The sequence below is a fragment of the Nematostella vectensis genome, chromosome 4 (assembly GCF_932526225.1).
Source record: "Nematostella vectensis chromosome 4, jaNemVect1.1, whole genome shotgun sequence".
In the NCBI taxonomy this organism is placed as follows: domain Eukaryota; kingdom Metazoa; phylum Cnidaria; class Anthozoa; order Actiniaria; family Edwardsiidae; genus Nematostella; species Nematostella vectensis.
In genome coordinates this window covers 16,091,380-16,106,125 of record NC_064037.1, presented here as the reverse complement: position 1 = coordinate 16,106,125, position 14,746 = coordinate 16,091,380, and the positions used below count along the sequence as shown (strand labels likewise).

General features: G+C 38.0%; 1 long non-coding RNA gene across 1 annotated transcript; it reads right to left on the bottom strand.

Annotated features, from left to right (window-relative positions):
- Positions 1-912: 912 nt before the first annotated feature.
- On the bottom strand, positions 913-6,727 carry LOC116620209. Its single transcript, XR_004297072.2, has 5 exons — positions 6,585-6,727; positions 2,821-6,005; positions 2,270-2,351; positions 1,671-1,719; positions 913-1,527 (listed from the first exon to the last, which is right to left on the bottom strand). It is a non-coding gene; the product is annotated as an uncharacterized LOC116620209 (long non-coding RNA).
- Between the last annotated feature and the right edge of the window lie 8,019 nt (positions 6,728-14,746).

The following is a 14,746-nucleotide window of genomic DNA, read 5'->3' as shown; positions in this document are numbered from 1 at the left end:
TCGCTTCCCAGGGACGGATCTAGATTTTCGCTAAAGAGGGGGAGGGGGTTTCTGGAGCCTAAAGGGGGGGGGGGTTAAACCCCTTAAACCCTCCCCATAGATCTGCTACTGCTTCCCATGTACTATATAATCTACTATTTTTTAGGCCACAGTGGTTTTTGTTGTTTAGTTACCAGATAAACTCGAAGTGATTTCTGTTTATCTTTATTACTATGTATTCGTAGGTTACTACTAGAGACTCAGGTTTTAAGAGTGAACTGTATCTACCTCTATTTGTCCCGATCCTCCAAACACGTCTGTTTAGAATTCCTGTAATGGTAAAAGTATGACTACAGCATTATATCTGTTTACCTTTAGATTAATTAGTCTTCTGAATATCCATGCAGCATGGCCTACGGAAACAATTTGTGTTCTATATGACGATCTTGGCCTTATTGAATGAGTCTCAAACTGCACAAGTAATCTGAAAAAAAAAAACAGTCTTTCCCCGAAATTAACCCTTGCAACCCCGGGAGAGAACTAATTCGACCTGATCTAACTTGCGATTCGCATACCTCAGGCGTGGCTGGAAGTCTGTTGCTGTCGCTATCCATGATATCCAAAGATTCTGTTGCTTGGAGTTGATCGAATACGGATGTCCGTTGGAAATCCTCTCCTTAAGAAACAACCATCACAAAGTAAAGTTAATTTATTCTTAGGTACCCTGCCTCCAGAGCCTCTAACGTGGCTAGTTGATCACTAACTTCTCTAAATTATGTGTACTAGTCGCATGGAACGATGAACTTCTGTTGTCAGTGGTGTAGCCCTTTGCAGCGTCTTTTATTAACTATAGTATATATTTGGACTTTTGATGGAAGCTTTAAGCACGCCCCCCCCCCCCCCCACCCAAACAAATACAAAATCATTATAATGAGATGACGACAAGCCTAATAGTGAGTAGTGACATTTTTTGGTTGTGGTGGCGTTGGGATGGCTGCGGAAATTACTAAATGATATAAATATGATTGCACAAACGATGGCTTTTGGCGACAGTATGGTTATATAGTGATAATAATATGTTAATAATAGTATAATAATGGTAAAATGACGAAAGATAGTGGCTTACCATAATCGCTTCTCTCTTCAATGGGCTTCTCATATGACTGAAAAAACGAAGAAGTCCCGAAGTCCCCCCCCTTCATTACAGCACAATACATTCTTTCAGATCCCTTTCTATTTCATAGTTTTTCATGCATTCTTTAATAATCCAATGTAAGACACAAAATACAGAAAAAGGAGATATAAAATGCCTTTGACTGGTTTACTATGGACTGATTATTAGAAGAGTGCGTCTTATTCTCATCCACAAAGTTTTTTTTTTCAATATAAAAGAACTGTAATTCCAAAAAAGGAGTATGAACCATTTCATTAGGTTGGGCTGGTCGACATAGTTATTCTTATACCTTCTATGTATGGTCCCTGATTCGGGTTGGCCAGCGTTACGCGTTCGATAAGTGGTCTTCCTCGCTCCATATGTAGACTGGTTGACTGGGTGGGGAAAATGAAAAGCTCAATTTAACCATTGAACAACATTCGTGGGTGCACATTTATTGGTCTGGTGAAAGATGTTATTCTGCTATGTTATTTCCCGAAGATACCAGGTTGCATGTTGTATGAATACATCTATATACCTTCCTCTGCCTTTGCGACTGTCTCTCGCAACTTGCATCAGCTCCTTCGCTGTTCAGAAGAAAATCAAAATAAATATTTTGAACTTTCTACATCACGTATTACTGTTCACCTTCTACCAAAGAGGAGGTGGCTCGAGGGCAGCTAGGATTGTGAAGGGGCAAAAAAAACTATCATTGCTTAAAATCTCATAATTAGACCAATCAAGGTAAGATTTGTTGGCAGTCAGGGGGAGAAGGAGGGGTGGGGGGGCGAGATGGTCGCGCCCTGCCCTCTGTGCATAGTTTATACCGTATATACGTGTTAAATGACCGAGAAATTATTGTGTCGGCGCAGGCATAGGTCCAAGGTTCGATCTTTCGGTTCAGATGAATTGAGTTAGTTATCCTCGCATTTGCAAGGGTTTTTCTCAACCTGTGGTGTCCATGGTAAGAGATGTAGTGGTCCGAGTTGCATGCCATACAGGCATCACATCTAATCTCTTCGACCCGACGCGTTCTGTGCTCTCGAAATTCAGCGTTACAGCTTCAGCGAGTGTAAATAGCCTCCCATATCAATTTAGTTATTCTTTATCTCATATAACTACTTAGATCAAACTTACGCATAAGCTACCGTTGATGAATCCGAGCTCATCTCGCTTTAGTGGTTATTCAAGTCTATAGAAGATCCATTTCCTGAAAAACCTACGTAAAAATGGTAATGTGATATAATGCTGTCCATCTACAAAAGAAACGATTCCATCTGATGGAATAGCCAAACTTAATTTTCTAAAAATTTCCGTATCCGGAGGAAGCATCTCTCCTCAAGAAAGTTGTTTTTTAAGTTGCTGATCACCTTTTCCTCTGTTACCATCACAACAACATCAACATCACGTGGCATTATGTACATTATCCAGTGCGCAATTTGGCGGCAAAGTTGGTTTCACGTGACAACATGCGCAATACCACGTGCAAAACCTTGGAATATCACGTGGCGTTATGGGCAATATATCACTTGCCAATAATTATGTGCAATTGGCATAATACGCAACATCACGTGCAAAACGATGCAACCCCGAGAAATATCCCATGGTTAGCCTAAGGATCATACGCAAATCAAGTGGTATCAGATGCAATATCACGTGCTTCAATGGCAAAATAACTTGTTATTTACCTGATGTAATACTCCCGTTACTAACACCGCTGTCTAGGCGTGGAAAAGTATTTTCCTGCACGGGAAGGTTCAGATACTCCTGCCCACAATTATTGTCCAAATTTTCAGACCTGTCCTCTTCTTCCTCTACCGCTGACAAATTTCTAAAGTTCCTGATAGCGAATATTTGTCGCTCTGGAAGACTTCTAGTCGGTACATAAGTGCTTCATCTTCATCATTTTCTCGTTCATTATCATTTATGGCTTCTTCTTTCCTCCCTCCTTCCTCCATCCCTCCATCTTCCCTTCCTTCTCCTTCCATTCCTCCTTCTTCCCTCCTTCCTTCCTCTGGTTCTGCTTGCTGAGGTTCGTTTGGAAGATCTGGGTACGTCTTTAAATCACCCAGTTTCTCGAGGAAGAGCTAAGCTGGTGCAATAAGCCCTTGAGACTCGCACCACGTCCCAGTTATGGTCAGGAACTCTACCTTCTTTTTGCACAGAAGGTAGTGCCATCCCTTTGCCAGTTAGGCAAAGTGCAGCCCAGAACGACATGAAGTACCTCTAGATCTGACCACTGAATCCATCAGTTAGACGACTTGACGTGCAGGTATTCATTGTCTGATTCCAGAGCAGATGCCTTCTCAAGTTTTTTTTTTCATTTTTTTTTTAAAGTACATTAAATATATAATTAATTAGACGAATACATGGCGAGGAGAGCCATAAAAACCACAAGGCTTATACGAGACAGTCCTCCCCATTTATAAGAAAAAATACATAATATTAAGTCATGGCTAAATATAAATAAAGGAGATTACATACTAATATACCTGAACTATGATTTTATATAAAAAAACAACAACACATACACACATACAAAAAGTCAAAGGGAAAAAATTCAATATACTAGTTGAGAAGAACACTTTTAGGGCTAGTCAAAAAAAAAACTAAAGTAGTTGCAGACTGAGTATCAGTGTCTAGGGAATTATATAATGCAGGCCCTTGATATCTAAGTGCAAATTTGCGTATGTTTGTTCTGCATTTAGCAATGTGAAATAGCTTAGCACGTCTTGTATTGTAATTATGAATTAGAGAATTGAAAAAAAATATATTGTCAAAGTATCGAGGAAGTATTTTAGTCTTAAATTGAAACATTAGCTTACCAATATGAAATAAATAAATGCAGTGAAATTTCAAAATTTTTAGATCTAGCATCATATGGCTTATTTAAAATAATGCGTACAGCTCCTTTCTGGAGCAAAAAAAGACGATTGAGATTTGAAGGGTATGTTGAACCCCAAACACAGATACAATATTGTAAGTACGGATATATTAGAGAATAGTAGAGAGTCATGAGAGAACGCTTAGGAAGGCAAAAACTTGCTTTGTACATGATGCCCACTGCTTTGGAGACTTTCCTAGTAACATTAGAAATATGTGGAATCCACGTCAAATGTTCGTCTAAAACGACACCTAGAAAAACTGTTTCTTCAACCTGCGAAAGATAATGATGGCCAATACATACATCAACTTCAGATGTTTGCCTTTTTTGCCGTGGTCTAAATATCATATAATTCGATTTTTTTATATTAATAGATAATTTGTTAGCTGAAAACCAGTCTGCCATTTTCTCCAACTCGTTATTAACTATTTCTGATAAAGCAGCAAGATTACTATGAGAGAAAAATATGCTAGTGTAATCAGCAAATAGTAATATATCTAAGGCGCTCGAAACTGTACAAAGATCATTAATATATATTAAAAAAAGTAGAGGGCCAAGAACGGAGCTCTGTGGTACACCACACTTGACCAGCTAACGAGAGGAACAATGGCCATTAAAGATAACGAACTGCATCCTTTCTGAGAGATAGCTCTCAAACCATTTCAATGAAGTTCCACGCACGCTATAATATTGTAGTTTGGTTAATAATATTTCATGATTGACCGTGTCAAACGCCTTAGAAAGATCAATAAACACGCCCATCGTATAATTCCTTATTATCTATGGCAGATGAATATGTGCAAGGGCGGTTGAGTGGTGTTTTCTAAAGCCATATTGATTATCGAACAATAAATTATATTTGATTAAGAATTTATATAGACAATCATACATAATTTTCTCTAGAAATTTTGAGAAAATTGCCAAGATCGACACAGGCCTATAGTTAACATAGAGAGCCTGATCACCAGATTTAAAAATAGGTATAACACGAGGTATTTTTAGCTCTTTAGGGACAACGCCCGATGAAATGGACAAATTGATAATATTAGCTATTGGCTTCGAAATTATGTCAATAAAATTTTTTAAGACGTCCATATGGATATTGTCATATCCAGCAGCAGTGCCTGGACGCAGGCTTTCACAAATTTTAATAACTTCTTGGTCATTAGTGCTCTCAAAAAATACAGAATTCACTACCTCATTTTGTAAGAAACTAGCGAATGACTTAGTCGAAGAAGGGATTTTAGCTGAAAGAGTAGGGCCCAGGCTTGTAAAATAGACACAAAAATCAATTTGCAATTTTAAGTGGATCGCTGATTTCAGAATCAGCTACCTTGAAAGTGGAAGGCAACGAATTTGTTTTACTTTTGCGATTATTAATTACTTCATTTAAGATTCGCCAGGAATATTTCACATTGGATTTATAATCATTGAGCTTTCTTTTATAGTAATCACGTTGCAATTCTTAAAAAATGATTAAGCTTGTTCCTAAAACTCTTGTAATGACGCTCACGCGAAGGCGTTGGCATACAGAGATATCGCTTATATAACACATTTTTTTCCTAATTGATTTGAAAAGTCCTTTTGTTAACCAAGGCTTTTTTCTAACGCCTTTCTTTGTTCTAGTTTTCTTGACTGTAAAACTTCTTGACTTATAAAGTGATGTAAATTTATCTAAGAAAATCCCATGGAAAAAATATCATGGGAATGGATTGGGAACTTGGGTAAATGTCGTAGATGCAGTGGTTTTGATTTCTTACTCGGTTTCCAGGGCATGAAACCCCTTTGTTCCTAGAAATACTGCATTTCAGGGATTGCTAGAACTCCTGCGATCGAGGGTGTACCTGCCGCTGACATTTCTGGCTATGTCGCATTACGGTTGTCGAGACCTTGGTTCTGTGGCTGATCCTGCAAAGCAGAGGGTCCCTGGCGTACCTTGCGGCGTTTGCTAGTCGCTCCTCCAGTTGCTTTATCTCAAGTTTTAGATACCTGAATGCAGCAAAAAGAACAAGTGAGTTTGACGTGATGAGGCTAATGTGTTTTACGAGTTTTGGTATGACGTGTGGGACAGAACAAAGTGAAGGTTATTGGGAGTTTAAATGCAACCCAATGTGTTATTCTCTAGTGTGTCTATTTGCGTCAATACATTAGCAAAATAATAGTAATATAATGATTTGTGATATTCTGATGTGATGATGTGACATAATGATGTTAATGAGCTATACCAGTACCCTGTGTATTTATTGTTCTGTCAGCACTATCAAAGGTGGTCACTCTCAGGGTTTTTATGTTTTCTAGGTGTACATAACGTGACTATAAACGTGAGTTGGCGTGACATACATTACATCTGGTCACGTCATTACACCGTTACATCTTTTGACCGTTACATCTGTCATTTTTCAGGGGCATAGTTGGAGAATTTTCTTAAGTACGCACAATTGCCATATTTTAAACTCTCGACCTCTTCCCCATAAAAAATATAAAACTGCGCTTTACTGCTGAAGTTCCCATGACGTTCACAAGTACGCATGCGCGTAACAGCGTACGGGAGCCACGACCCAGACATACGTCTTTCTCCGGTCTGTCAGTTCCTCGAAGTATCTCTGCTTTTCCAAGACCCTTTTGAGTAACCTGGCCTCTTGTTTGCTTAGCTTAGAGAAATCAATGTTTCTCAGAGCAGTGTCTCCCATCCTTTGGCATTAGCTCGTCTTCTTAGCATAAAGAGAAATATATAATATAAAAATATTATTGGTTCTTTGGTAATCTATTTAAATTACATCACCCAACATAAAATATCACTTTTACGTTTTCGCAAAGTGCGCAAATACACGAATTATTGATATTGCTTGATACGTCTCTCTCACTCTTTCAAATGGTTATTGACATAATTCCGTCTACAAATCTCAGTTTTATCTTGAAAATTGCGCGCGCTGTTGTCAATAATTCTAATTCATCACCCCTGCATGATTGATAAGCACCTTTCTTATTATCGTCGTCACTCTACTGCCGAAGGTCACAAATATTCCTTTTATTTGTTTTTAAGTTCCACTGGCAGAATTTTATCGAAAATTCTTTCGTGTCGTTATTCGCGATAACTATACCTACCACTTATGTAAACAACTTTTTTCTCCTCTATATGTTCTCGTGTTTCGACTGGGGCGAGTGTCGCCCCTGTTCTCGTTCCTGATTGGCGGAAATAATTTTCGGATAATTTACGACAATTGCTTACGATGACTGCAATCATGCGTTCAATCTCCGCTATTATGACCGTCAAATACCGCCTTCTTTACTCAAAAAACACCGCTGTCGAATATTTCATTGTTCCAATTTGTTTATAAGATTATCTAGCTTTTAGAAAATGCTCTTTAATTTAGATTTTCAACAATTGCCTTATTGTTCAGGAACTGGACTGTTGCTTTCGTAACCATTCAGTAAATACAAGAGTATCCCCTCCTTCTTGTGCAATAAGGAAATGATATTTGCAATGTATCATCGACCGAGGCTGGTTTATGATCTTTTATGTTCCCAAATTTCAAGAAAATTGATCAATTTCCAAGGGTTGTAGAAACGCAATATATTTTCATACAAACAATGATCTCGACAAATATCCAAGGAGGAATTCCAAGGGGCAGAGGGTCGTTTGAGACCAGCACCCCCCCCCCCCCCTCCCGCACCCGTGGATACCCTGACACAGTCACGTGTGATAAAAGCAAAACAATTTTTGAATTTCAAGGAAAACAAAGACCCCCAAGGCAAGGAGCCGAGGTTAGTTTTAGTTATTAAGATGGCTTACAGATTTTTTAACCTCACCCTCACAATAAAAATATATAATAATAGATAATAATAATTTATTTAAAAAGCGCTAAAACTATGTAAAAATATTCTAAAACGCTCGACAGAAGACAAATTCACACAAAAACATTTAACCCAATTTAACAAATTTTCTTTAGCCATACACAGAAGCGTGTCGACAGAAGGTGAAAAAAACCGGAAATTTTGAATGGCTTCACTTTTACTACTGGTAATTTTATCTTTTTAACCTTATCTTTTAGAAATTAATATGTTGTTTTACTTAACCCATAACAAATCCTATTTAATTGTAGATTTTGCTCCTAAAAAGTAAAGTAGTTGAGATAGATAATAACAAGATGACTAAAAAAAAAATACTACTTTTCAAAGGTAGTTTGATTGAAACATATCAAAAAGTTTTTAAGATCCGGACTTAAAACTGTTATGTACTTTTTACTTTTTTTTCTTTTTTAAGCTAATGCTAGTAAGAAAGAACTTATTCGAGGGGAAAAGGACGTCATTCTATTCATAATGCATACAAAAAAACAGACACTTACCTACACTGTGCGCTGACAAGAACATCAACGTACATCAACGTATATCGTATAATGCTTCGTGTACCAGTACCGTGTAGCATATTTTTAACGCGAATTCCCCGAGTATCTTTGCCACGTCAGAGTTTTCTCCAGCAAAAAGAAAAGATAAAAGTTGTAATACCCATTGCAATATTCATCTATCTTTGACATATTCATGTCACCGACTTCTGTTCGCGATAAAATGATGCTTCAAAGAACCTATTTTTGGCGAACACGTCAGTTGGTGCATTACAACGTGACGTCATCAGAAAATTTAAATTATGTAAACGCGCAAATCTGGTTAAAAACAAGATGGAATTAGAATAAGAACAATAATAGAAAAATCAATGTTCAAATCAGACATAAATGGACCAGTTTTCAGAAAGCTGTTTATATCCCATAATGCCTCTTACCAGCCCGACCAAAACGCTTCGAATACCGTTGAAGACCATAACACGAACACTCGGTAACCCAAACCCTCGGTAACCCAAACCCTCGGTAACTCAAACCCTCGGTAACCCAAACCCTTGGAACTCGAACCCTCGGTAACCCAAACCCTTGATAAATCAAACCCTTGGAACTCGAACCCTCGGTAACTCAAACCCTTGATAAATCAATCCCTTTGAACTCGAACCCTCGGTAACTCAAACCCTTGATAAATCAAACCCTTGGAACTCGAACCCTCAGTAACTTAAACCCTTGGTAACTCGGTTCCTTGGTAACTAAACCTTCGGTACCTCAAACTCTCGGTAATTCAAACCCTCGGTAACCCGAACACCCGTCACTCAAACCCTCGGTAACTCAAACTCTTGGTAATTCAAACCCTCGGTAATTCAAACCCTCGATAACCCGATAAAACCCGGTCACGCAAACCCTCGGTAACTCAAACCCTTGGTAATTCAAACCCTCGGTCACTCAAACCCTCGGTAATTCAAATCCTCGGTAACTCAAACCCTTGGTAATTCAAACCCTCGGTCACTCAAACCCTTGGTAATTCAAATCCTCGGTAATTCAAATCCTTGGTAACTCAAACCCTCGGTAACTCAAACCCTTGGTAATTCAAACCCTCGGTCACTCAAACCCTTGGTAATTCAAATCCTCGGTAACTCAAACCCTCGGTAACTCAAACCTTTGGTAATTCAAACCCTCGGTAACCCGAACACCAGGTCACTCAAAGCCTTGGTAACTCAAACACTCGGTAACCCGAACATTCGGTAACTCAAACCCTCGGTAATTCAAACGCTCGTTAACTCAAACCCTTGGTAATTCAAACCCTCGGTAACTCAACCTTCGATAACTCAAACCTTCGGTAACTCAAACCCTTGGTAATTCAAAGTCTCGGTAACTCAAACCCTCGGTAACTCAAATCCTCGGTCACTCAAACCCACGTTAACTTCGGCAAATTTGCTCGAACCTAAATAAATTTCCCAATTTGCTACACATAATTATCATGTAAAAAGCTCAATTGCTAAAGAATATGATCTAAAAGTATTTTATTACTAAGCGTAGTTTATTTGTAATAATATCTTGTCATTCTCGTTCATTGAATTTCTGATGGTTGTTTCATTTATTTGAATTGATTGCAGTGTAAAACAAAATAAAGAAATGTCATGCGAAATTCAGAGTTTTAAAATCAATACCTGTACCTGCTCACGTTAGTAATCTACATTTTAATTTTGTATTATAAATATCCTCCTCTATATAGAGATTATTTAAAAAACTCTCACGTGGCATATATTCTGTACCATGTAGGCTCTACCACGGACAAGAGGGGTAGTAGATAAAGAGGAAGTTGTCACCAGATCTGATAAGCTGAGGTTTAACACAGCCAGATGTTTTTTTTGGTAGTGCATTGTTGGGGTGCATGGTATGGTATGGTTTATTGCTGGTATACAAGATTGCTACTCCAAAGTGTCTTTTCTTGCCAATATACTTTATCCAGTTCCACTCTGGACCAGTCTTGTGTCCTGCTGGCTCTTTGGCGTGATCACCTCAGCACTCCAACACCGAGTGGACCAATGCCAAATAGAGATTCAATCCAGGATAGACTGTACCCTTGGCGATGCAATCAGAACGCACAAGAAACTCCACTTTCTCATCATCAACACATCCGCAACATTCGCACTATGGCTCATTGTTCACTGCCTGTGTAATTACCACTGTGTTCTGGTTTGCTAATTTTTCGTACTTCTTGGATGTGGTTCTGCCAAGCACTGTATTTCTGCTGTTCTGTCTGATTTAATAGCGGAGCCAAGCGCGGCCGCAGGCAGCGCGCGTAGACCGATAGGCATAGAAATATGGTATAGGTATACGACTTGGTTTTTGTGGTCATCGCGCGGGTACCCTGTGGTGTCACTCGCCAGCCAGCCAGCCAGCCAGCCAGTCAGCCGCGCGACTCCCAGGCCCCACTCGGCCCCGAAATGGCGACTAAATACAAGCACGGAGCAGGGGAAAAAGTTCTTGTCGATTATGCGATGATTATTTATTTTGCCTCAAATTTTGTGACTTAAGGATAAATTCAACTAGAGGAGATCTACTAACATTCATTCACGCCAAGATTTATCTGGTTTTAGCTAGTAAATTTAAGCAAGTCACAGTTCACATTAAAAAGCGAACACAATCACAAGAAAGCGACCAGAAAAACAATGCAAGGTGAGTTTCGGACGACGATTTGTATTGTCTATTGAGGATATGACAGTTATTAGGCTTTTTGTTGTCCTTTTTGTATGCTTTGAGAATGCGAGTACTTAACTTAGTAATCAAATTATTTGAGCATATCAGGTTTTGTTTTGACATTCTTCGTTTTATCTATATTCTTGATTGTGTTGAATAAAATACAATACAACAAAAACTGGAATTCGTCTTTAATAAGACTTCTCCAGGGCAGATTAATTGTGTTGAGATATTTCATAAAGGCTATCAAATATCGTGTTGCATTTGTCAAATACTGCTAGAAGACCGTTCTTGTCTTTATATCCTGTGCTCTTAGTCCTAAGAAGATACATATCCTTAGAAGATACAGCAACTTTTTCAACTTACAAGAGAAATTTTCCTTACCGAGGATAAAAAAAAACTATTTTCAATATGTATTGTTGTTATTGTCTGCATCTTGCATCTCATGTGTTTATTTTTTTTCAAATAGTTGTGGAAAATTAGTTAGATTATAAATGGCTTGATAAAAAGATTGTTTTGAAAGAAATAATAAATAATTGTTTTCACTCTTTTATGAACCAGGAACTACCTGAGGGCCAAGATGAATGCTAAGACTGGAAGACATGAGAATTAAAAATCATGTCTTGAAGAGAACAGTAGGATGTTCTTATTCACTAGTCATTTGATACCCCCACACCCATGGTCCCAGGGCAGGGTGGGGGATTAAACTTTAATAAAAACCTGTTTCCAAGTTAAGAGTCAAAAACAGTCAATACCACCACCCCTCTTGACATATTCTGGTTAAAAGGTGGTCTAAAACCCCACATTAACCCCTGACTTCTGCGGGACCATAAGGGAGGGGCGCAAATGACTAGTTCATTACTATGTGATTCAGCAGTACACACTCATAGTTTTTTTAGAACAAGATACTTATATAATACAAAACTAAAAACAAACTTTTGCTTTTTAAATAATAAATCTGTAAAGAAAACATTTTTCTATCAACCTAAAGATAATGGGAAAGGGGATATTTTAGAAAAGTACTGAATATAACTATCACATTATTGTTATTATATTTTCTTTTCAAACATTTAAGGAAGAGTCATATTTCTTTCTTTTTCTTCTCCCTGTTGACTATTTTTATGCAATTGATGCTCTTTGCTATTTCCCCTCTACACCAAAAATAAATTAATAACCAGATTTGATTTTTAAATTAGAAATTTTCATTTATTACTTTCACTTATATTTTCTTTATAGGATTTTCTTTCCAAGTCTCTTGCCCATTACATTTATTTTAGATGTTTAGATTTATTTCATTGGAATAGTTAGATCCAGGGTTTCTCAAAACACCAAAGTATAATGCATTACTGGATGTATATTTGTAGATATTAATTTCCATGGGGATGGAAAATCACCACTTAAAATGATACATTAAATCTTCAGCATTGCATCTTATCTAAAATTGTGTCTGACACTATATTCCATCTTTGAAATCCTGTTTCATCCATTGTTCTTCGCAAGGACAAAGCTTGTCAGAATGTAGCTTTACAAATGTACATTAATGGAACTTTTAAGGGGAAGGGTTTTTTAGGGCAAGATACTTAAACTTTATAACACTAGCAACAACCTTGTTCTTTTTCAATAATAGAATTCTGTTCACATAGCTTGGATAGCAAAGACATGGCCTCTTTAGAGGCCTGTGGTGGTGAAAGGGTTAAGATAATGGGAAAGGGGAAATGTCAAGAAATGCTCGATCAAATTATTTTCATAACTGTTATATTTTTTTCACCAAACCTTTCAAGTTGAGTCAATTCACTTTATATCTCCTCTCCCGTCGATTATTTTTTAGTCAATTGATATTCTTTGCTTCCTCTCTACCCCAAACATAGATCAATGAAAGGGTTTGGTTTGAAATTCAAAGTTAGCATTTTCAATCTGTTTTTTCTTCATTGCATTCATTTGGGAGTAGGCCACCAACAACAAGGCCACTATATAGTAAAGTGGGGTGCACTAATATGTAATGCATGAAAGGAGATATATTTTTGGATTTTAATTTCCAGACATTTTTCTGAATATTCGGTCCAATGAAGGAGAGAATCGCCACTAAATCAATACATAAAAATTACAGTATGGCATCTAAACAGTCTAAATATATTATTTTGAATCTTTGGAATGCTGTTACATCCATGACATTTTCTGCACAAGGGCAAAGCTTGTGGGAGTATTGTTTTGATTAAAAAAAAGATATTCATAATGGAACTTCTATGATGGGACATAATAATTTACCATTAGACTCATGACAACATTGACAGCCATATCCACACCAGGAATTGTGTTTGTTAACTTTGATGTACTGCATAATTTAAATTATTGAATAAGGCCTGGATCCATTTGTTTGGTACAATAAATAAATCTCAGTAGAGAGCAGGATCCTAGATCCCCCAATAATACCTTTGATCAGTCAACACAAAAGGTGTTTATGCTGGCTCCGCTTTTAGGCAGTGCCTAAATCTATATATTATTCTGGGTTTACCCTTGTTACTGTGCCGCTAGTTTGACAAGAAGGTTTCAGCAACACTTCTTTGATTTGAACTAGACAACAGCCGAGAACTGGCCTCTATCACACCCATTTCACCGCAGGGAGAAGCTACGCGTGTCTCTACAGTACGCATGCGGACACGGGTCACCGAGTGAGTGGTGTTACTCTCAGTTCAATATATGTGTTCCGATCCTTTCTGCACTGCTGGCTATTGAAGCTCATATAAATGGTGAGAAATTAGGAACCATATTGAAGACACTGCTGCCCAGGGGGGATACTCCCTATATTTAGAGGTATGGGTGACCGCCGTATTTTTTAGGGTTTGAAATCCGAGGTTTGGTATTTTTTTAGGGTCTTCGAAGCAAAGCCTATAGAAAATAGTAAAAAAAACCATGGTATTTTTAGGGTCTACGAACGCGAGGTACTTTTTTTTTCTAAAATGGCTACCATACAGTTTTGCCAAGTTTTCGATATAAAAGCTGTCATAAGGGGGTGCGATATTTTCTGCATTGTTCTATTCGCGGAGCCGCCGCGTGAAAGTAGGATAAACACGGGATGACAATACATTTTTAAACTTCAAGAAATGTTTTTAATGAATGATATTAAAGAGTGTATGAAAAAAGCCTTTTTTATTGGTATTTTTTAGTTTTTTTTTTCGGGGTCTTCGACGGTCACCCCAACCCCTTTTACCCCCAAAGAAACCCCCCTCCCCGGGCACTGCTGCCATCCAAAACACTGTTTTACCCCTCACGTTGGAAAATCAAGTTCGTTCTGTTGTGTCAAAGGCGAACAGGATGCTGGGACTACTAAAGCGGACATGCCCGCAGCAAAATTGTACAACAATCGTACAACTTTCTTCAGGGTAAAAGTGAAAATTTTTCGAAAAGTACCCATAAAAATACCTGGACACCAAAAGTTGCTACCCTAAAAATACCTTAGAAGCAAAAACTACCCCTAAAAACACCAAAGCGCACTTTGTATCTATTAGATACAAAATAAAATAATTTTGAAAATTACCCAGAAGACCCTGGGGACGAGGTTGTTTGAAACCCATATTAAATCTATGGACGAAACGGCTATGGTTATGGACGAACCGGTTTTGCTGTGGACGAACCGGTTTATGGAGGAACCAGCTAGCTTCAGGTTTGTTTTTCGAAGTTTCTATTTTACTCGCG